Consider the following 25,086-nt stretch of genomic DNA (forward strand, 5'->3'; position numbering starts at 1 on the left):
GGTGGTTACGCCATCCTTGGTTGTAGGTACCCGTTGGAGGACCCGACGGCCTAGGTCTATTATCAATGTAGTTTACCGACTCTGATTGATCATCTGTTTCTTTCATACAACTCCAATTTTCGTGTGGCCCACCACACCCTTCACAAGCCATAACCGAGACCGTTTTTGTCATTTCTAATTTTTTAATTTTTGAAGAAAGGGCCTCGATTTGGGCTTGTAAAGAAGTGCTTTCATCAACCTTATGGGCGCCAGGGGCAATAGACTTATTGCCTCGGGGAGTGTGCCACTGAAAATTGGTTTGAGCAATTTCCTCGATTTGATTGTATATTTCATGTGGGCGGCGATTACCTAAAAGTCCCCCGGAGCTAGAGTCAAGTGTTTGTCTCGTGTGTGGCAACAACCCATTATAGAAGGTGGATACTTGTTGCCATACCGCAAGACCGTGATGGGGACACTTTCGTAAGAGCTCCTTGAACCTTTCCCAAGTTTCATATAAGGATTCCCCATCCTCTTGTGAATATGTATCAATTTCAGTCATTAATTTAGTCGTTTAGCGGGAGGGAAATACTTATATAGAAATTTTTGGGCTAGTTCATCCTAGGTGTTTACCGAACCAACTGGGAGGGCGTTGAGCCAAGCTTTTGCTGGGTCTTTTAGTGAAAATGGAAACATTCGAAGGCGGATGGCGTCATTTGATGCTCCATTGATCCGAAAGGTATCACATATTTCTAAGAAATTAGTAATATGTAGATGGGGATCCTCGTCCGCAAGCCCGTGGAAGGTTGCAGAGTTTTGAAGCATTTGTATCAAATGTGGCCGAAGTTCGAAGTTGTTGGCTTCAACATTCGGTGCATTGATAACGGCGCCGAGATTACCTACGGTGGGTCGTAGGTAATCTATGAGGGTATGTTGGATCTGAGTTTGATTCTGATTGTATTTTGTGTTTGTAATTAAAGTGGAAATGGATGAGTGTGCAACGGAATTAAGATGAAAACAAACTTTGCATACAATCAAACGAGAGTAATACTTTGATCAAACATCTTTACACAATGAATCGGAAGATTGAATTTATTTCAATAACGATTACAATGATTGATGAATGAATGCAAACTCCCCCTCAGCCAGAGCTCAGTTGTTTGTTCGTGCAAAGAAGACGATTGTGCAAAAGAGCTAATAGAACAGTACAAAGTACTGTTCTATTTATAGGCACTTGCAAACTACTGAGCATCTTAGCTGACGTCACCATGAAAGTGACATCTAACCTCCTAACAAACTCTAACCTCTGATCTATACAAACACTGCTGTGTTAACTACTGCTATTACATTATAAAACAAAACAGACTATTGATCAGCTGCTGCAACCTTCTACTGCTGTGAACCCAGCAGCACTTGTCCGGATCAGCAGAGCTTGACTCAAAGCAGTAGATTGAATCTGTAGGATCGTGTGTTGACCCAACTGAGTCCTTCAGAGATTTGCTCTTGCTCTTCAGATGCGGAATAATAAGAAAAACAAGTAGAAATAGCACGATCTTCCTTTTAACTCTTTTTTGTATTGAATATAAACGTTTTACAGCTCAAACATCACACCGGCAGAACTTCGGCGTGGAATTCAAGACCTCTACTTCTGGAATCGCTCATGGACCTATTTATAGTGTTCTGGAGCCGCTCATGTGGTCAAGTGACACATGAGCGGTCCATACATGTACACATAAGCGATCCAAGGTGACACATGAGCGACCCGACCATATCATGTCCCTAAAAGCGACCCGACAATCTAAAACCTATACCGACTCCTGTTTTCTCGTATTTCGAGCCCTATGCTATACAATATGGTATAAGACATGATTCTAGACACTTAGACGGAATCAACAGATGTAGTGCACCAACAGACTCCCCCTCAGATGTTGATGGAGTCGTTATCACACTCTGAATTTAACGCTGTATCTTTTCCTCGTCAGGCTAGATCAGTCTCTGGGCTTTCTCATTCTCTCTATCTTCAGACTCCCCCTCTCGATTTGCTGGTATTCTTTTGTCCTTCAGCAATATCTTCAGGATCGTTGTCTGGCATTCAAACACTCTAATTCTCTTGATTAGATCTCTTGATTCCTTAAGTTCATCAGCATCATCAATTTGTTATGATCTTCAGAATCAGAATCTAATCTTTATAAACTTTTAGAATTGATTTCCAGGATCGAAACTTGGCTCTCTCCTATCAGTTTCGAAATCTGGTTACCTGCAAAATCTTAACCCAGAAATAAATTTCCTAGATTCATCATATATCAACAACCTGTGCACCAACAAATGACTCTCTCTTACCAAACTATGATGAACCACTTGAAGAAGGTTAGATTTATCAAAAACAATTAGATTTACACAAACACTCCCCCTCAAATACTGCTCGTCATGTTTAGCACACGGAATTTTGAAAATCAGTTTTCCAATATCAGTTGTCGAAAATCTTTTTGACTTTTTCAAAATTTATGCTAAAACACACCAAAAATATTTTTGAATTTTTCTGAAAGAGAATCTGAAATGCAGAAAAAAACTATTTACAAACAATATTTTTGTGAGTTCGTGCAAGAGGATCATATCAGTTTGTGAGACAAATCACCAACACCGTTAAGCTTGATTTCATTCTTAGTTTTAAACAATTTACCTAGATTGTCAGTATGTTTGTCCACTTAAATTTTCACACAAATTTCAATTGATTCGAGATACGATATTAATGTTTTAAAAACTAAAACTTAATTGTGTATCACTCCACTTGAATATACTCCCGTATCCAGATCCCAAATATTCAGTCTTACAGGTGAGTATACCACAGATGATATCTGTAAAGGGGTTAAATGCGAAACCGTGAGAGCTCAGGTCAGAACTTCCGTTCAACAGAGAGATGACGGCTCGACTTTTGGTGGGTCCCCTTTAGAGGATCTTTTTGCATTTCAACAGCAGCGACTATCAATTTTATTGTTTCATCAGCATGCTGAGGGCGAAGCTTATGTTTCAAAGCTTTAGCAGAAAGTATTATCCGGGGACTAGGTCAGTACTTCCATACAGCAGAAGTCCCGGGATAATACCCCAGATATCACTGAGTATAAAGACCTAGTATCTCAGAATACGGGACCTTTCAAACAAGATTTCGGGGGTTACCCATATATTCAAGAATAGTTACCCACGAATCAAGCAAGTTTGATTTAGGTTTATATCTCGTTTCAATTTACTAAATGTGCGAAAATCTACTGACACATCCACAGTAAGATTGTTTAACACTTTTTAGACTTTACATATCTTTAGCGTGTCGTGATAGTCCACTGATGTACTATCATTTCCTCTTTTTCGCAACAAAAAACTCATTTTTGAATTTTATCATGTTTTTGGCTTTTTCAAATTTTCAAATGTTTTTGGATTTTCTGAAATTTCCCTACTCCCCCTAAAATGCAAATACATTTTAAAGAAAAATTTGAAAACTTCTAGACTTTTGACCTACTAGAAACAAACTGTACAGAAACTTGACAACTGACACTGAATCACATCAAATCGCCATTCACTAGGCATAAACAATCTGAACTCCCCCTATCACAAATCATTTTCTCATTTAGATTTCAAAACACTTAAGTTTGTTTCAATCAAAATGATTTTTCCGGAAAATGAATATGTGTTGATAACAACCACTTGTAGGTTTATCAATCTTAAAAACGGGGATGTGGTTCATCATCTTGTCTATCTTTTATCATGAATAGTAAATCAAGTACAAATTAATGTCCCTGATTTACCATTTGTCTCTAAGAACCTTCTGTACCACTTGTAAATGTAAACACTTCAAAGTATCCAAACATCTCAAAATTTAACCACAATTACCACTTGTGGGATCAAAATTACCACTTGTAGATACAATGGTTACCACTTGTAGGAATGTGACCTCTACATTACCATTTTTCAACCAAAATGCCGATTCCTGCTTCGCAATTACCAACCTGGAAGCTCCGGCGTAGTCCTTCAACCTGCAAACAAAAACATTCAAGCATTAAACACAAACAATCAAACTTTCTCAAATACTAGAAAGATGCCGATTCATGATCCACGATATAAACTTGGGATCTCCGGCGTAGTCCTTCAACCTATTCTGGGAAGCAAACTTCCCTCCAAGTCTTTTCAGACTTGATGGTCTGTAGCTCTTGAGCTGTTGGGTTGTAAGTAGCCTTTTTCGTTGCATAAAAATCTTTCACCCCTTTAGCTCTCCCACTCAACATTTTCTCAAATATCTTCTTAACATTCCCGTTGAATGTTTTCTCAACATCAAAATCTTTTTCATCATCATAAAATTGATTTGAAATTTCAATTTTTCCAATTTCCTTCAAAACCTCCTCAAACTTCAATGATGGAAAAACATCATCATTTTCTGAACTTTGTTTCATAACTTGTGGCTCGTCTGGCTTTGTGGAACCAGATTCATTGCCGACATTTACTTCATCTTTCTTTGCAACCCACACTTGGTTGTTCTTTCCTTTCTTCTCATACTTGTTCTTTTGTGAACATTCTCCAACTTCATTTTTCGAATTCTTAAACATTTTGGATTTTTCAGCTTTTTCTTCAAGTTTGTCTTTCATCCTCTGAGAAGCTCCCTGTTTTGCCTTGAAATCTTTTGAACAATCTGATGCAATGTGATCAGCTTCATTGCATTTCATACAGGTTTGAGCAGTTCTCGGATGAAAAACTCCAGTTCCATTCTTTCTCTTTTCAGCAAGAAACTCTTTGTTAGTTTGTCTCCAAAATGATTTCTGCTGTTCGTCTTCCGAGCTTCCACCTGTCACAAATTCAGATTTCTTTTTAGAATTTTTCATATTTTTATCATCTTCTAGTGGAATAAATCCTAAACCTTTCTTTTTGTAGCTACGATTTTGGTTAGATTTCTTTGGAAAACCAGGACCAGAATTGTAACCTTTTTTCTTGTTTAAACGCTGCTGAACTCTGGAAGTATATTTTTTAGGTTTTTCAAAATTTTGTGAAGCTTTCAACTCAGAAATATTAACCTCTATAAGTTTAAAAGTTTTGTTGATTAGATTCGTTTTAACACTAAAAATTGGAAATTCTTTGTTGTAATATAATTTGTCAGAACCATTCAAAGTATAAACAACTTCGAATGTTTCATCATTCAAATCAGCTTTTGATAACAAAAACTCTTTACTATACGACTGTTTAACCGACGAATTTTGACTGTTGACAGACGACTTTGACTCTCCAGACTCAGATTTTGACTCTATCTCCTCATCAGTATCCAACACCTGATCGACCACCTTTTTGATTAGAACAGACTCATGATCGGTATCGGACGAGGTAAACGTCACATCAATATTTTCTGGTAAGACGTCAGTTGTATCTGTTTTAAGCTGTATATTGACTGCTTTTGCAAGCTTTTCCTCATTTGGTTTCCTAGGTGAATACCCATCCCAAATTGGAGGTGGACACTTGTTATAGCTAACGGTCGGTTTCTTACCACAGTCTTTCTTCTTTGTTAGCTTCTCGTCTTGAAAAGCTTCCATACCTGCAACAGTTGGGTAAACTCGATCAATAACATAATCAGAGGTAGAATAGCTCAACAATAACCTCCTAATCCTCTCATTTTCAATCTTTTCCTTCTCCAACTCTTGCTTCCATTTGGCACTTTCTTCAATGTAGAAATTTATAGCTTTTTGCTTCGACATTAAAGTTGCATTCATCATTGTCATCGCCTGTTCTCTTTCTGTGTTTGTCTTTTGAAGACCAGTAACTGTTTTGTTCAACACGTCATACGATTCCTTCACATAATTGAGATTGAACAATAACTGCTCTTTCTTTTTCTCGTACTCAGCTATGATTTCATTTTTTGCTGTACACTCTTTACAGACTTCCAAACACTTCTCACAGGGCTTGATGACTTCAATATTTTTTTCAACTTCGACTGTTTTCACAACTTCTACCACTTTCTCGACTTCGATCACCTTTTCCACTTCAATCACCTTTTCAGTAATCTTCTCTGTAACACTTTCAACATTCTGAACTTCACCTTCAAATTCAAATTGTTTATCTTTTTCATCTCGTTCCTCTACCAGTTTCTCCATTTTTTCTGCAAAATAGAAATGAAAACTATTAGGAGACAATTGAGATTTAGCAATATTTATATGTTTCTCTTCCTCATCATCACTGCTGCTTAGATCAGGTGATTGATCAAAATGTACAGATTTATCAGAGTCACCATCTGATACATCAGAAACCGATGGTGTTTTATCAAATACAATATCCTGTTCTTGCACAGTTTCATCTTGTAAACTTTTATCTGAACCATCTGTAACATCTCCAGAGTGTTCTGAAAGTCCATCAGTACTATCTGAACTATTGTCTGATGACACAGATTTTTCATCACCACTGGATACAATCTCTCCAATAGATCTCATCCATGCAGCAAACAAATTTGGCTCTCGGACGATCTTTGCAATGAAAGCTTTAAAACCTCCCTTTTCATCTGCAAACATATCCCAACTGAAACCATCTGGTAGTTTCTCATCATCTTGATCGATAACTCGTTCTGCTGTAGCATCAGATGATATGTAGTCACTCCAGCTGAAATCTACCACACATGCTCTTTTGGAATCTTCAATTTTTCTTCCGTGAGCTGTCTGAGGTTCCTGGGATTGACCAACTTGTTGATAGATAGCTTTGCGGTAGTAGTCATCTTTCCCGAATGGATTCTGTGCTCCACTAGCTTCTCTTCCTTTGCATTCCCGCTTGAAATGGCCTTTCTCCCTGCAACGAAAACACGTAACTTTAGATTTATCAAAACCTAAAGTAGACACATGTGCATCAAGAAAGTCATTTCTCCCAGTAATAGTTTTGAATTTCTCAGCTCGACGAAGAACACTCGCAAGACACCATTTGATATCCATAAGTTCCATTTCCTCGGCGTCTATTTGGTCGTAATCCTCTTTGGTGAGCATAGGATTTCCGATTCTACCAGCAACTAGACCTTCATAGGATAACAGAACTGAACCCAGAAGTGCCATATGGTCTTTAGCAGTGTCTTCAGAGAAGCTTTGACCTTCTGGAAGGTTGAGAGCTATGTTGCACTGAATTATATATCCATTTCCGGTTTTTGTACTCTGAGACTGAAAACCTGTGTTGGTCTCTTTCGGATTCACACTCGGAAACGATGAAAATCCACTGATGCTCTTGTTTGAACCCTGATCAGCTTTTTCTGATGAATCTCCAGCACTGAATGCAGTTTGTAATTTTGGACTTCTTTCAGATTCAGTAACTGGAACATTTCCTTTATAGTACATTTTAACATCTTGTTGACCACCTGGGCTATTCATCCGGGCTATCTTTTGTTGTTCCAGATCTTGCCCCTCTAATTTCTCAATAAACTGCCCGATAGTTAGTCTATCATAAACACCTGTGTTCTTCAATATCATCAAATACGTTCCCCACTCTTTCTGAGCAATTTTTCAACCCATTCCTCTCGACCTTTTTCAACTCCCAAAATTGATAACGAACGCACTAAATGGCAATATCTCTCAATTAGCTTTTTAGTATCCTCTCCCGGCAAACTGCTGAATAAATCAAATTCTTTTTTAAGCAAAGCCTTCTTGCTTTTGAGCATGCTTTCACTACCCTCGAATTTTGCTTTAAGAGCATCCCAAATTGATTTAGCAGTTTTGTCATGCTGTAGCAAAATGAATATGTCTTCTTTAACTGCCTGCTGTAACAAGCTAATCATCATCTTTTCTGCCTTGTACATTGCCCGTTCTTGATCTGAAAATTCAGATATTTGTTTAGTAACTTGCAGCTCTGTTTTAGGCAATTTGTACTCTTCCAATATGCATTCCCACGATCTGAGATGATTTGCCTGAACCCAGTTTTCAAACCGATCTTTCCAACCGAAGTATTCTTCTATACTCATCAGTTTCGGAGGTTTCTGGGTAGTTCCCGTTTCGTTTTCAATACTCATGGCTTGTGCAATTGTGGCTGGAGTTGTTGGTGTAGCAAATGCGTTATAAAAACTAGAATCCATGTTGACTTAGCACGTATTTCAAAGTAACTGTCAGAAAAGCGATTCAACAATTATCACAAAAGCGAACCAAACAAAATGTCAAATACGCGATCCACACTTTGTTCGAAAAAGCGATCCTCGATGATCCAAATAAGCGATCCAGAAAACAATGTTTTGGAGCGGTCCTACAATTTTCCTTGGAGCGGTCCTGAAATATGAACTTAAGAGCGGTTCAAAGTGATGTATGAAAGAGCGATTCACAATTTTGCTGTTCAAGCGGTTCAAGTAATCTAAATCAGCGATCCAACAGTCCGAATAAGCGAACTAAAACATCCGGATGAGCGGTTCAACTTGTCTGAATGAGCGATCCAATGAGTCAAATAAGCGGTTCTAGGTAATGAAATGTACTAATGAGCGGTTCCATCTAATACCTAAAAGCGATCCATGCTGATGTCATCTCGAGCGATCCACATTTCAAACTTGTTTTGAACTGTTTTCAAGCTGATATTTGAACTGGTACTTCTAAGGGTTTATCTCGGTACAATAATGAACAGTCTGTGAGAACTTGAACGATTTTTGACCGAGAAATCTTCTTGAAATTAGAAAAGAAGGTGTAGAAATGAGAAACAAACACTGAAAACCGGCTATATTCTGTAGGAAATCTCCTCCGTGGCTCTGATACCACTTGTAGGATCGTGTGTTGACCCAACTGAGTCCTTCAGAGATTTGCTCTTGCTCTTCAGATGCGGAATAATAAGAAAAACAAGTAGAAATAGCACGATCTTCCTTTTAACTCTTTTTTGTATTGAATATAAACGTTTTACAGCTCAAACATCACACCGGCAGAACTTCGGCGTGGAATTCAAGACCTCTACTTCTGGAATCGCTCATGGACCTATTTATAGTGTTCTGGAGCCGCTCATGTGGTCAAGTGACACATGAGCGGTCCATACATGTACACATAAGCGATCCAAGGTGACACATGAGCGACCCGACCATATCATGTCCCTAAAAGCGACCCGACAATCTAAAACCTATACCGACTCCTGTTTTCTCGTATTTCGAGCCCTATGCTATACAATATGGTATAAGACATGATTCTAGACACTTAGACGGAATCAACAGATGTAGTGCACCAACAGAATCAGCAGGGCTTTAGTCTTTCATCAGGTCTTTACTTGAGCAGCAGTTGTAGGTCAGTATTTAGCAAGATCAGCAGATAGGAGGTCAGTAGTTGTTCCTCTGATAGGGTTCAATCCCAACAATCTCCTCCTGGAACAGATAATGCCAAAACTCTTCATTATTGTGGACATTTATTGCCTCATCAACAGTTCCCTTATCTGTCCTTTAAATTGTAGTTCAAAGTTAAGGGCATCTGTGTCTTCATCATCCCTGCTAAGTGGAAGATCAAGGAGATCCTGCAAATCTTCAAGACTCAGGCCAAGAGCTTGTTCCCTTGATATTTTCTCCACTTCTCCACCAGACCTGAGCAAAGTCAATACGCAGGTCTGTTTGTCAGTTTCCCACTTTTGTATTTTTGAGCCTGGTGGGTTTCTTGGGAGATGTTTATTTGCAGAGGTATTTGGTGAGGCTGGCCTATTCATAACTGGCTGACCAGTATTTGCAGTTTGACCCAAACCAAGAGTTTCTATGATCATTTTCTTTATGCCTTCTTTTATAAGGTCATCTCCTTTTATCAACTCTTGGATGGTTTCTGTTTGTGTGACCTTCTTTTATAGATGGCAGCACCAGTTGGAGCAGTGGTTCTCCTGATTTGCAGCTTTGATGGTCTTTTTGAAACCTTAGCTTTAGGATAGTCAGGCTTTTGAGGAACTTTTGGATCTTTCTTTCTTAATTCCTCTAACCTTTTGTAGGTGATCCTGACCACATCTTCTTTCCATCTAGCAATTTGTCTTTTGTTTCCATATTTAGCAGCAACCAATTCTTCTCTCATTCTTTTCAGTTCTACCTGTTTGTCAGGTACATTCTTTCTAAACTTTGCCCAGTCAGGAGGAGTGTGAGTGACTTTCCTTTTTATCATGTCTTGAATTCTTGCTGCTTCATTTTCAAGCTCAGGAACAGTCCACTCTTTGTACATGTATCTCTCTCCTTTGTACTTCTTGTGAGCCATGATGCTTTCAATGTAGTCTTTCTTCAAAGTTTCAGCTGCTCTTTCTGAAATTTGTTGACTGACATTTTTTGCAAATCGTTCTAGGGAGCTGACTTGTGTGAGCAGATATTGATAGTTTCTAGAAATTTCTTTGTCAGATTTCCCTTGTGTGTTTCTCTTTGAGATATCCTCTGCTTGCTTGGCCTTGATCTTCAAATATTCATCAACATTTTTAGGCCAGGGATATCCTTTTATTGATGGTAACCTCCTTTTGGCAGGGTCATCCTCATAGTAAAAAGATTTTATTTCTTCTCTAACAGCTTCTAGTTCGAGAGGAAATTGAACACCTGCAGGAGGTAAGGGCTTGTGCATTTGAACTGAAGAGAGGGCAACTGGTTTTGGTATTGTGACAAGAGCTAAAGATTTTGAAGATGTTTGGGATGGTGAAGTGTCATCATCTTTGAGAATTAGCCTTCTCCTCTTTATTTGAGGAGGGGCTGATGATGTTTTGGATGGAACAGTGGTGGTGGATGTAGTGGCAGTGATTTGTGATTGACTAACAGTTGTTGAAACAACTGGTGTTCCAACCACTGTTGTCTTTACAGCAGATGTTGTAACAACTGCTGTCTTCTGCCTTTTGGCAGGAGGTGATTTTGTTTTTGGTGGTGATGGTGGTAAGGCAGTGGATGTAGTGTGTGTTGAAGTGGTGTGTGTTGAAGTGGGAGCAGATGTTGAAACCACTGAAGTACCAACAGTAGTGGGTACAACAGGAGTTACAACAGCTGTTTTAGGTGGTGGTTTTGAAACAGACTTTGAACGTCTGGTTGGAATGGATTTGGGCAGCCTTACTATTTTTGTAGGCTTCTTCTTTTCATCAACAAGATTTTCATCATCTTTTGACCCTGAAGTACCCTGATCCGGATAATCCACCCTGGCTTTCCTTTTGGCCTCTTGTTGGGATTGAACCCTAACAAAGGAACAGATAATGTAAAGCCAAAACCGGATCCCATCAGAGGACACTTAATAAGCAGCAGTTTGCTCTAATCTTTCCCCTTGACAGTGGTTATCCAACAACTGATTAATCTTAAAGTGCTGCTCAAATACAACAACTGATAAACCAAACTCTGATGATTATCTAACAACTGCTGAAGACAAACTCTGTTGCTCTATCTACTGTCGTCTCCTAAGTACTGCTGAAGATTCAAGCACTGCCCTCTCAAAGACTGATCACCTTTGAAGAAAGCACTGAAGACTTAACATCTATGCTAAGGCTACAACAGTGGAACGTGAAGCAGTAGTTTCCTTATGATTTGTACTTTAGTGATTATCAGATGTTACATAACAGTAGTTTGTATAGAACAGTATTTGTAGTTTGTTAGGTTGTTAGATGTCACTATCATGGTGACGTCAGCTGAAGTATATCAGTAGTTTGGTTTGCCTATAAGTATGACAGTACTCTGTACTGTTACACTTGATCGTTTTGAGTGAGTTTTTTCTCCTCAATTCATCCTTTCATCTTGTGCAACCAACTCTGGCGTATGAGGCTGAGGGGGAGTTTAGATTGTAAGCTTTGACTGTAATCTTTTGCTTTTATGTACATCTTTTGACTCTATGAAAAGCAATTGTTTATCAATCTATACTTTCTCTTGTTTGTGTTTGCAAAGTTTGCTACTCATTTCCGCTGCACTTATTCGTCTTATGCAAACAAACACAATAACAGACAGCCTTCAGATCCTAACAATTGGTATCAGAGCCTGGACAGTCAAATTCGATCTTACAATCAATTTGACATAACAGTTCAGCTCAAAAGTTATTGATACTAAAGGGTTGGTTGTATCCAGTTGAAAAACAGAGTAACGAATTAAACATGATCAAAATGGTTATTCAGAAACTCTGTATATCAACCAAGATGTCATATGACACACAAATCTCACACAACAAGTGTTTTCATGCATATGTCACTCATAGTTTTCAGATCTGTAAAATATCTGATAAATTATGGGATCGTTCGATGCTTTCAAAATTGATTTCAATTGTTGTTTTGATATTTGTGATGTTTTCAATAAACAACTAAAGTATGTACCTCATTTCCGCAAAACTTGTGTTCATCTAAAACACTAGAATACTGCTGAAAAGGAAAAGAGGGAATAAAACTTTGGTCAAAATCTCTCATGTGCTCAAAGGCAAGTTGAGTACCTTCAAAAGGACCAAATCGACTTTGTCTAAACACATTGAGAAAATAAGGTGTCAAAACAGTCCTAATCATAGGTAATGCGAGATCTGTAATGAAACTTGATCAAATATGGTCAGATCTCTCAAAACATTGCTTCAAAGTGATTATGGACAAAGCATGTTCAGAATATAATCTCCTAGTGAGTATTTCTGAACATGTAAATAAATAGGGTAAAAAAAAAGGAAGGGAAAATGAACAAATCTCAAAGTGTAGCTATCTCAAAACTTTTGAAATCAAAAGCAAAAGAGTATAAGCAGAAAACACTTTTGAGGTTAAAGTTAGGTCATCAGTGGTCATCATGCAACTGTGTGCATTTATCAATACAGAAATTGTTCGGGTAACAATGGCATCTCAAGTGATTGTGCTTAAAATGGATTTACAATCAATTGACAAGAAAATGACCCAAACAATGGTCAAAATAACTTGAGAATAATATGACCATGAATTTACTGGAAAATTGTCGGATCCTTTTGATTTTTTTTTTCAAAACTTCCTTTGATTTTTGTTAAGGTGTTTTCTTCTATAATAAAAACCTGATGTATTTTATTTATTTTAAAATATATTATGATCTTTTACTCATTTTTTATAGTAAAAGTTCATCTCTGGTCTGAATGTAATTACCTTATTTTCGTGTGAAATTACTATCCTTAAATTTAATCAAAAGGAAATGACACACATATCGAGATCATATTAAGCTCAAGTTAGGTTTCCACTGATCATAAATTGATTGCAAATTGACTTAGACTACTGAGATACTCATGTTCTAATTCCAGTAATTAGACACAAAATGAGCAGCTCAAGTAGAAATGTATTCATCATCTGGGATGCTAAACCACTGTCTGAAAAATAGACAGGTGGCAAAACCTTGAACAAAAATTTCTGAGAATCACTGCTGACAATCTAATCTTGATATTATGCATCTAAAATGTGTAGTGTTAAGAATAGCATTTCTGGTACTCAACAGATGATAGACAAGAGATTGTGCTTTTACAAGAACAAATCATTTTCTACATCTGAACAAACAGGTGCTAAAAGAATTTGTCAAAAGTCAAAACACTACCGTACAAACAGTTGTTAAACATATGATCCTCATTGGTTTTTATCCACTGTTGTTCCTAAAATGCTGTTGTGCCATAACATCTGCTCTCTAAAGTCTGTCCACTGCTAAAGTGTCAACCTCTGCTCTTCAAAACACTAATGTTTAAAATCTTTGTTCCATCCACTGTTACACCCACCATTTCATTTTATTACCGTTGTAACTACTGATACTTGATCCATCAGTAGTTGTCAAAACAATTGTCCTCCATCATTTACCATTCCATCAGATGTTTGACACGTGGTCAGTTTTTAGCCTTCAGATCAAAATAACCGCTGCCACATCAGCAATTACTTTTTCCCTAAATAAATCCCTGATTAAATCCAAGCAGGGTTTTACTGTCGAATTGAATTCCAAAAGTTCTCTCCTCATAACAGTTTTCCTCTCATAACTCTAAAAACTTCTTCGATCTTCTTCATCCAAAATGACGAAACCAAAATCGAAGTCAAAATCAAAACCAGCATCTTCTTCCACAACAGCAGATGCCACTCAAATGGCTGCTGAAACACCGGAGATTCGCTACAAATCTCCACACAATTATGTAGGTATACTCACAAAACCTACCGATAACCACACCTTCGACTCCATCCTTGACACCATTTCTGCATCAAAGTACAAAACTTTGATAACAGCAGACGCTCCTATCTACCTTGATACCCAGAGAGAGTTCTGGAAAAATGCCACCCTTGAAAAACAAGGAGATATCATCTCCGCAATCAACTCCTCGATACAGGGTAAGAAGGTAAATATCTCACCAAAATCCATCTCTGAAACCTTTAAACTCGATGATTTAAGTGGAAAAACTTCGTTTACAAAAGACGAGTTGGTAAAGGATTTCATGAAAAGGGGCTATGCAGAATAACCAAACAGGGACACCCTACAAAAGGGTTACTTCCCTTCTGCACCCAGATTTTTATTCCACACACTGCTCATGTGTGTTTCAAATAAAACAACGTCCTTCAATGAGATACCAACAAAAATCCAATGCCTGGGGTATGCAATTTTGAACAATGAAAACTATAACTACTCCCAGGAAATATTTGATGATTTGGTAAAGAACGTTGATAATAAGACATTTCTGCTCTTTCCGAGGTTTCTAAGTTACTATTTTGAACAAAAATTTGTCGAGAAAGAGGCAGAAGTGCCCAAACAAGGTGTCTCATTCAAAATAAACAGTTTAACAATAGAAACTTTTTCAAGAATGATGGCACCAATTAAATTAAAAACAAAAGAGGGTGAGCAGGTTTTAGAAACTGCCACTGACCCTCAAGAAACCACTGCTGAGCCCACTGCTCCAGGTGATCAGAGTAGCACACCCACTGCTCTGAAACCCACACCTGCCACCACCAAAAAGACCAAAAGAAAACCATCCAGAAAGCCCACCAAACCCAAAACAAAGGCAACTCTGGAAGATGAGATCTCAGAGCAACTTCCAATGACAACACAAAAGTCACCAGAAACCACTGCTGCTACTTCCTCACAGCAGTTGGTAGAAAGATCTCAACCCCAGCCTCAAACTCCTCTTGCATCCTCACAAAAGGATCAAGTTGTAAGCACAGGGACACCACAATATGAAGCTCTAGGTCCACTCGGATCTATCTTCCATAGTCCTGATCCCAAGGACATGTCTCTTTCAACACCCATACCCTCACCAATCATATTGCCAAAATCAATAATACCCCTGTTGCATGCAGTTGATATTGCACAGACACAAACCAGTTCCTCTCAATCACCCATTACTGAGAGCATACCTCCACAAGTGACTGGGTCTGATGCTAATACCTCTGTTATCCAAGCAACAGTTGAGGAGGTTACACCCCCCGAGTTACAAGTAACTCTCGGTGGTAGTTCAAGTGGAGCAGCAACTACAACTGATGGATCAACAGATCTTCAGTTGGACAGTTGTTACATTACTAAGACTCCCTTGAAGGCAATTTCTTCCATGGCAACATCGGTAACCACCAGTAAGTTATCTTTAGCTGATGGTAACATCAAAGGATTATCGAGTGCCGAAGAAAGAAGTCCCCAGTACCAAGAAAAAGGGGCATCAATGGATGACTTTTGGGCTACAGCTCCTAAGTCACACATTGATACAACCACTGCTGGTGGGGATTCAGATGATCCTGTTAATTCAGGTGATGATTCAAAATATAATGAATTGACGACCAGAGTTGAAAATCTGGAATCTACAGTTGCCGAAAGAAAAGATATGGTACAGCAGCTGTTAGAAGCTCAAATAGCCCAATCTTCTGCTCCTCCTGCTCAAGCACCTGCTCCACAAGCATTTGCTGCAAATGAGCTATGGAATATTCTCCAACCATTGCTTGAACACCAGCAACAATTGGCTGCTAAATAGCACGCAAATCAAGTACAAATGCTGACCAACATGGTGGAGTCTCGGTTCAAAGACACTCAAGCAGACATCAAGGCTATAAAGGCCAACATACAACAGAATGCTCAAAGGGAGAAAGGCCCATCTACCATTTTCTTCATGGATACACCCCTGGCAGATAATACCAAAAAGGGGGAGAAAATCAGGTTGAAAAAGAAAGGTATAGAAGATGGGATGCACATTGAACCTGAGAAACCCAAATCCTCAAAAACCTCAACTGCTGATACAACAGTAGTTACAAAAACTGCTGCCTGTAGCCAAACAGCTGCCATTACATCAACACACACATCTACAATCACATCACCATCACTGCCTCCTGCCATAAAGCAGAAGACAGCAGATGTCATAACATCTGTTGTAATGACAACAGTGGTTGAAACACCAGTTGTTTCAACTACTGTCAGTCAGTCACAGGCACAAACCACTGATCCGCCCAAAACATCATCAGCCTCCCCTCCATTAAAAAGGAGAAGGGTCTTCATTCCTGATGATGAGTCACCACCACCATCATCACCATCACATCTTTCATTCCCTGCTCAAAAGCAGAAGACATCTGCTGACACATCAGCAGTTGTAACAACAGCAGCAGTTGAGACACCAGTTGTTTCAACAGTTGTTAGTCAGACATCCACAATTGCCCTAATTCTTCCTATATCACAACCACAACTCCTAAAAAGAAAAAGAAAGCCAATCACTGCTGATGAAGGTAGTCATGATCCTAATGCTGCCAAATATCCACTTGAACTTGGAGCCATCAAAAATGAGATGAGGCAGTTTTATACAGAAGCAGATCCCTCAAAAAGAAAATTCTCCTCTCTCATTGGCTACATGTCTCCAGAAGATATAAATGACTATCTCAGAATTAAGGCAAGGCAGGCTAAAGTAAAAGCTAAGGTTGATAGTGAAAATGAAAGCTTAAGTGAAGAAGCCACTGCTCAAAGACTGGAGTTCTACCTTACAAAGGTAAAGCAGATAGAAGAATTTACACAAGAACTAGAAAGGGAAAAGGCTGTTCAAAAGAAGAAATTCAGAGAGCAACTTTTAGCCTTCATCATGAAAGAAAAGTTCTATCCTGCTGAAGAACAACAGTTTGAAGAATGGCCTTTAGTAGCTTTAAAGCATGAGGCTGAAAGGATTCAAAAGATAAAAAATGATCCTACAAAGAAGAAAACTGCTCCAAACTGGAGTAAGTACAAAAGGCTCATTGCTGATCTCACTGCTGAGTATAAAAGAAAGAAAAGGGAGTTGGTGGATGCCAAGATAGACACTACTGAAGCCATATCAAAATGGTCTAGGCAGCAAACAGATGAAGCCTATGAAAGGCTGAAGAATAGAAAAACTGCTGAGTCAAGGGCTGCATAGAAACGAGAACAAATGTTGAAACTTGAACAGCAGATAGACAACCTCAAAACAGTGTTGAAAACAGCAGACAACCTTACTCTTGAGACAAACCAAGAAGAAGGTAAACAGCTGACTGAGGCAGAGGTTAAAGAAAAAGAAGCAGAGTACTTCAAAGACATCATCATGAAAATGGGTCTGAAAGAAGGCAACTCAACAAAGCTTCAGAGCCTGTTTGAAAAGGCATTAAACGAATCTGCATCACCAAACACTGCAACAAATACTTCAGAAATTGACAGGCAAGAACTCATTGAACAAGAACTGCAGATGACATAGCTGCAGCAAACAATGTCATTGAAGAAGCCCTCAAAAGAATTTCTGATAGTTTGCATGTGTTTTCAAGGCCATCATCTCTCAACTCATCTGGGAATAAATCTCTCCCAAGAAACCCATTAGGCTTTAAAATACTAAAGTGGATGTCTGATCAAAAGACCCACGTATTGACTTTGGTCAGAGCCAATGGTGAGGTGAAGCATATATCAAGGAAAGAAGCACTAGGCCTTAGTGTTCAAGATTTGCAGGATCTCCTTGAGCTTTCACTGTGCAGGGATGTAGATGACCAGAGTGCCATAGAATTTGAAGCTGAATTTAAGGAACAAGCTAAGGCACTCTTGATGAGTAATAAAGGTCCTGAATAAGGAAGGGTTTTGGCATTATCTGTTCCAGGGGGAGATTGTTGGGATTGAACCCTAACAGAGGAACAGATAATGTAAAGCCAAAACCGGATCCCATCAGAGGACACTTAATAAGCAGCAGTTTCTCTAATCTTTCCCCTTGATAGTGGTTATCCAACAACTGATTAATTTTAAAGTGCTGCTCAAATACAACAACTGATAAACCAAACTCTGATGATTATCTAACAACTGCTGAAGACAAACTCTGTTGCTCTATCTACTGCCGTCTCCTAAGTACTGTTGAAGATTCAAGCACTGCCCTCTCAAAGACTGATCACCTTTGAAGAAAGCACTGAAGACTCAACATCTGTGCTAAGGCTACAAAAGTCACTACTAGAAAACTGGGCAATTGTCATCAAAATTTGCCACCGAAAATAATGGTAGCAAATTTAGCCATCAATTTGCCACCAAAACACAAATTAAGCGTATTTACTATGACGCGGTAGCTAAGAGGTGGGAAAATTGGAGACCTTTTATTTTCGATCTCAAATTAGTGAGAAAAGCCCAGGTTGTTTAAGTGGTGTTTCAATTGCCACCGTGTTAGTGGTGGCAACATCTAAAAATTTAGGCGGGTTGAATTTTTTTATTTGGCGGTCGTATTTCAAAATATACGCTCCACGTTTTAGGGTTTTATTGAAAAGGAAGCCCAAATAATGGTGAAGAATCGTTGGCGACTTTAACCTTCTAGCCAACGATAACCTAGGCAACGTGAACCATTCTAGCTGGTGAAGGATTAGGTAAATCATTAACTTAATCTTCAACTATGGCTCATGAATTTGTTATATTCATGTTTTCTTTAGTAGTTTGTGTCAATTTCTTCAACGATTGGTGCTGTATTGCTTATGCTCTGCCTTTTTTTTGTTTAATTGCCTTACATAAATCACCCTCTAGCCTTTTGATTTTTCATCATCGGAAAACATCAATTATAGCCCTGCAAGTTCTATTTTGATGCCTCCTATCAACCTTAGATAATCAATTGGTTAACAGGTATGAAATTGGAAGCTTAGTAGGAAGTGTGCATCATCATCAGTAGTGCTTTAAACACTATTTCTAATCCCGGTGAATCTAGGTTATTCTTTATTTTGATTAAATTCATCTTTTTCATTCTTTTGGGCTAAACTTGTTTTTTTAAACCGCAAACTACAAAGATCGTTACTTGCTGCTGATGATAATAATCTGCAAAACAGTGGGTCAGGGACCAAACGTTATAGTTTTTTTGCCCGGTTAGGTCGGGCCGGGGAACATAATCATCAGCGGAATTATATTCATCGGTGAAATTATAATAAAGGAGCATATTTGAGGACTCAAATGTAAGAGTTTTCGGATCCGGTTGGGTCGAGTAGGGTTAGAGTGTGTGTGAGTTAGCGATTCTACAAAAGAAAAACTTAAATTAGGTTTTCCCGTGGCTTTTCAACACCAAAATATGTGTAGCTTGTAGTAGTTAGAACATAGTTCCTGTTGGTTTTACGTGCTTTGCTCTCAGCATTGACCAATTCATGTCAAATTTGAAGGTAAATGGTGATATTTTTTACTTTAGTAAGTATGTTTTTTTATAGAAGGGAGTATTATTCAGCTAATCAGCCCATGATGTTGACATCTTAATGCCGTAGTAACAGAATCATTCAGTTTAGTTTAGTTAGTAACTAATTAATATGTATGAACTGTTAACGAGGTCACTATGTTTAACTCAGCCTTTGCTAGTAGGATTTTGTGTAACAATTCCACATCGTAGCATGCAACAAAACTTTGAAATAAATTTCCTTATAAAATGATTTAGTATGGACTTTATAACAAACTCTTAAAACTCTAGGTCAAGTAAAAAAGAACATTTGGTTATCAACAGAAAATAAGTGAAAAAGAACTGACTTTGGCCTTCAGTACTGTCACAAAGATTTTCTTGTATGAATTTGACTCTATTAAGTCTCATCTAGGGTTGTCCTTTTTAACCATACCCAACCCGAAGACTTTTTACAATAACGTATGTAAGTTATCAGTTAATAGTGGTTTTATCAAAATTTTCAAGTATCTTATAAGTATTCTTATGATCCCTTCTATCACTCACATGTTTCTTGGAAACAACTGTTTGCTGGATCATTAAGATATTACGGTCTATGGCAGGAAAATGGTAATTACACAATGACCCTCTAGTTTGCAGACCTAGAGATAGAAGATGGGCCCAGTTGGAAACGACAGTTATGGAGAACTAAGATGCAACCGATAGTTTTAGACCTGCAAATAAGTTGGTTTTTAATTTTTTTTATTGTAAACAGGGAACACTTGATGATGGGAGAGTAATAGCTGTTAAACAACTCTCTGTAGCCTCCCACCAGGGGAAGGCTCAGTTTAAAGCTAGTAATGTTTTACTTGATGCTGGTTGTTAAAGCTAGTAATGTTTTACTTGATGCTGATCTCAACCCCAAGATCTCGAACTTTGGTTTGACAAGAAAACACACATAAGTACTCGTGTTGCAGGAACAATGTAAAATATTGGATAATATTTTGTGTGTCTTTTAATTTTATTAGGATATGTGTGTGCGTGTGTATCAGTCGACTTTCTTGAAGTTTTGATGATTTTGTATGTATTTTGTAGAGGGTATTTGGCACCAGAGTATGCAATGCATAGACACCGTATAGAAAAAGCTGATGTGTTTGGGTTTGGTGTTGTAGCTCTAGAGATTGTTAGTGGAAGGCCTAATTCTGATTCAACTTTGGAAGATGAGCAAATTTATCTTCTTGAATGGGTGAGCATCTTTCATTTTTCTTGAATATTACTTATAATTTTAAAATATTTGTATTATTAGTATACAATTACTTCTATCTGGTTGGTTCCATTGGTGTGTTTAGTAGGCATGGAACCTACATGAAGCTAATAGTGAAATGAGCTAGTGGATGAAGATTTTTCTGACTTTGATGAGAATGAAGTAAAAAGAGTGACGAGAATCGCCCTTTTATGCACACAAACCTCACCGATACAAAGAACGCCAATGTCGCGAGTGGTGGCAATGCTTTCAGGAGATATAGAAGCAGGTAGTGTCATTACTCGGCCCGGGTATTAAACTAGTTGGATATTGTTATCTTTGCAACCAACTTGACCCGTTATTAGTTTTCATCAATTCTGACTTCTTGATTCAATACATTGGTTGTTTTGTAGATTGAAAAGCTGAACTTAGTTATCATGGGGCTCGTTAAGGAAAAGGATGTAGAAAAAGAAAGATTAAATGGAATTATTGCGTGGTTGTTGATACAGATGCTATGCTCGATAGGATGTCACAAATTGAAGCTATGTTAACAAGTACATGTCGAAGATAGGTTATAAACACTTGGTTTTGAATGATTCGATGTTTCTCATATTAGGATAATTTTAGTTATTTAATGTTTTAGTTGACATTTCTATTCGAATGTTTTATATGCTTTTCAAAAATAGATGTTTTATATAATTTTGGGTTTTCGTTAACTTATATTAGACTTTTTTATATAATTTTGTACTTTTATTGGTAAGTAATTTTAATAAAAAAAAATCAAGCAATCACAAAATGGTAGCAAATAATTCAACAAGTGTGCTAAATGCCACCGATTTTCATTGAAAAATGGTAGCAAATGGTTGGTAGCTAAATGGTGGCAATATCAAACGGTAGCAAAAAAGGTGGCAAAAAATCCGTCACAACTCGGTAGCAAACAAGGCGGACCGTAGCAAACAAGAAGCGGTGGCAAATAATTGTGACCAATTTTGTTGTGGCAAAAATCTGGTAGCAAAATATAAAATGGTGGCTATTTGGTGGCATTAGGGCAATTGACACGGGTGTTTTTGTCACCAATTTTTCAGTAGCAAAATGGTGACAACAAGGAAATTGTTACTGTTTTGTGACCAAAAGTTTAATGACAAAAACCCTCTTTTCTAGTAGTGAGTGGAACGTGAAGCAGTAGTTTCCTTATGATTTGTACTTTAGTGATTATCAGATGTTACATAACAGTAGTTTGTATAGAACAGTATTTGTAGTTTGTTAGGTCGTTAGATGTCACTATCATGGTGACGTCAGCTGAAGCAAATCAGTAGTTTGGTTTGCCTATAAGTATGACAGTACTCTGTACTGTTACACTTGATCGTTTTGAGTGAGTTTTTTCTCCTCAATTCATCCTTTCATCTTGTGCAACCAACTCTGGTGTATGAGGCTGAGGGGGAGTTTAGATTGTAAGCTTTGACTGTAATCTTTTACTTTTATGTAAATCTTTTGACTCTATGAAAAGCAATTGTTTATCAATCTATACTTTCTGTTGTTTGTGTTTGCAAAGATTGCTACTCATTTCCGCTGCACTTATTCGTCTTATGCAAACAAACACAATAACAGACAGCCTTCAGATCCTAACACTTCTCTATCCCTTTTTACACTTGCAACTGCTTCTGCCAGTGCATTTGTAGTCACATCAATTTTCTTGCTTCCATCTGGCAGAGGGATCTGTTTGGTCATGTTTGCATTTTCTGGTGCAATGTAGAGACCATCATCTATTCCCTTCTTTTTCCACTCCTGAATTTTCTCCCCCTTTTTGGCATTATCTGGGGGAAGTTGATCAATGAAGAGAACTGGTGGAGGAGCAGTGCCAGTAGTGTGCAGGATCTGAGTTTTGAGTGCTTTTAGATCAGCCCGAGTGTTCTTGAACCTTGATTCCATTGCATTTCTTAGCTGTTGAACATGTTTTTCATGTTGCTGATCTGCTATTTGTGCTTGATGATGGAGAAAAGGTTGAAATAGATTCCAGAGCTCATTTGTAGCAGATGCCTGTTGTGGAGCAGGTGCTTGAGGTGGAACAGCAGTGGATTGCATCTTTTGAGTTTTCAACACCTGCTGTAGCATGTTTTTAAGATCTGCAACAGATGTATCCAACTTTTCAATTCGTTCTGTCAAATCCTGATATTTTAAATCATCACCCAATTTAATGGGATCATCTAATTTCCCACTAACAGTGGTTTTATCAGTGGTAGAGATAGGGAGTATACTCCGAACATTAACCACAGATGCCCCTTTTTCTTGGTACTGGGGTCTTCTCCCTTCAACACTTGACAACCTTTTGATGTTGCCAGTAGGATAAATAAATCCACTGGTGGTTGGCAGAGGTGCTATAAAAGGAATTGCCTCCAAGGAAGTCTTATTGATGTAACCACTGTCCAACTGTAAACCAGTGGGTTCAACAGTTGTAGTGGCTGCTTCACTTGGATTACCACCAAGAGTTACTTGGAACTCAAGGGGTGTAACCTCCTCAGGTTGTGTTGGTGGGTTAGCAAGGAATGATACATCAGGCTCAGTCAGTTGTTGAGGTATATTCTCATTAACAGGTGATTGAGAAGGACTGAGTAATGCCTGGTTCAAATCGATTGCATCCAACAAAAGTTGTGTTTTTGGTGGAATTGTGGATGTGAAGTTGGGTGTAGAAGGAGGATTTGCCCCGGGCATTGGGCTGTGGATGATGGAAACGAGTGTTTCCAGAGCATCATAATGTGGTGGCCCTTTGGGTACAACCAGTTCTTTTTGTGAAGAAGCAGGAGGAGTTTTGGTTATGGGTTGAGATATTTGTACCAACTGCTGTGAGGAAGTAGCAGCAGTGGTTTCTTGTGACATTTGTGTTATCACAGGCAGTAGCTCTGGTATCTCATCCTCCAGAGTTGCCGTTTTGATTGGTTTGGGGGGTTTTTGATTTTTCTTTTTGTTTGGCTTTTTGGGATTTGTAGGTGTGGGTTTCAAAATAGTTGGTCTACTGCTTTGATCACCTAGAGCAGTGGGCTCAGCAGCAGATACCTGAGGAGCAGTGGTAGCTGCTAAATTCTGCTTAGGCACCTCTGTTTGTGTTTTGCAAGGTGCTAACATTCTTGAAAAAGTTTCAGATGTTAGGCTGTTTATTTGAGTAATCTCACCTTGATTTATTGCAGCTAAATCATCCTTACTGAATTTCTTTTCAAAATAGTAACTTAAAAACCTTGGAAACAGTAAGAATGATTTTGTTTCAACATTATTAACCAAATCTTTAAAGATTTCCCGAGAATAGTTAAAATTTTCTTCTTGAAGAATTGCATATCCCAGATTTTGAATCTTTAAAGGGATTTCATTGAAAGAAGTGGTTTTGTTTGAAACACATAGTCGGAGGGTATGAAATAAAAATCTGGTTGCAGAAGGAAAATAACCTTTTTGTAAGGTAAGTTTCTTCATCATTGTGGCTTCATACCCTCTTTCAATGAAGTCAGTTTCTAACTCGTTTTTAGTGAAAGAAGTTTTACCTTTCTGATCATCGAGTTGAAAGACCTCTGAAATGGATTGTGGCGTGATTTGGATAGTTTTACCCTTTATAGAAGAGTGTATGGTGGTTGCAATGTCTCCTTGTTTTTCAAGGGTTGCATTCTTCCAGAACTCCCTTTGGGTCTCCAAATAGATTGGTGCATGGACGGTGAACAAAGTTTTGTACTTTGATTTTGTCATGATGTTAATGATGGAATTGAAAACATCGGTGGTTCCTGGTTTTGTGAGAAGACCCAGGAGATTGTGAGATGATTTATATGGGATTTCAGTGGAGATTGCCTTTTGAGAGGCTGTTTTTGATGATGATTTGGTTGTGGGTTTTGCAGATGACTTCGATTTTGTCATTTTTGAAGAGAATGATCAAAGAAATTTGTGAAAGGTGAGATGAAAAACTGCTTTGAGAAGAGAATTTTTGAAGAATTCAATTCGACAGTAAAACCCTGTTTTGGTGGTGAGTGGGGGATTTTATAGGGAAGAAAGTGAATGCTGACGTGGCAGCCGTTACAAAAGGTCTGACCACTATGTACTGCCCACGTGACAACCCCTGGTGAAAGTGAAGGACAATACTTTGATGAAAGTGAGAGATGAAGGCAGTGGTAAGGAAGCAGTGGATGATTTTTACTATCAGTGGATAGCATATCAGTGGATAAGACACTGCTTTTGAACAACAGAGATTATCAAAGGAATGAGAGAACAGGGGTTGACTTTCAGCAGTGGACATACTTTTAAAGTAGAGCAGACTTTTGAACAATCAGTGGTTATGGCAGACTTTTAAGGATTTTAATGAAAATTTCATTTTTAGCTATTTTAAGGATGAATTTTTGATCTTCTGAAAACATTTTGTTGCTTTTATTCACAGAAAACCAAGATGTTGCT

At 38.2% G+C, this 25,086-nt stretch overlaps 1 long non-coding RNA gene and 1 other non-coding gene across 5 annotated transcripts; both read left to right on the plus strand.

The window, feature by feature from the left end:
* Nucleotides 1-437: 437 nt before the first annotated feature.
* On the plus strand, nucleotides 438-544 carry LOC118487707. Its single transcript, XR_004882650.1, has one exon. It is a non-coding gene; the product is annotated as a small nucleolar RNA R71 (small nucleolar RNA).
* Nucleotides 545-18,373: 17,829 nt separating this feature from the next.
* LOC110912008 lies at nucleotides 18,374-21,347 on the plus strand. 4 transcript variants are annotated; one of them, XR_004880976.1, is made up of 5 exons: nucleotides 18,374-18,663; nucleotides 18,914-20,405; nucleotides 20,517-20,667; nucleotides 20,774-20,953; nucleotides 21,078-21,347. It is a non-coding gene; the product is annotated as an uncharacterized LOC110912008 (long non-coding RNA). The 4 variants fall into 4 exon arrangements; XR_004880977.1 differs by having other exon boundaries at nucleotides 18,391-18,663; nucleotides 20,045-20,405; XR_002577577.2 differs by lacking the exon at nucleotides 18,914-20,405 and having other exon boundaries at nucleotides 18,409-18,663; nucleotides 20,771-20,953.
* The last annotated feature ends 3,739 nt before the right edge of the window (nucleotides 21,348-25,086 follow it).

The sequence above is a fragment of the Helianthus annuus genome, chromosome 15 (genome assembly GCF_002127325.2).
Source record: "Helianthus annuus cultivar XRQ/B chromosome 15, HanXRQr2.0-SUNRISE, whole genome shotgun sequence".
Classification (NCBI taxonomy): Eukaryota; Viridiplantae; Streptophyta; class Magnoliopsida; order Asterales; family Asteraceae; genus Helianthus; species Helianthus annuus.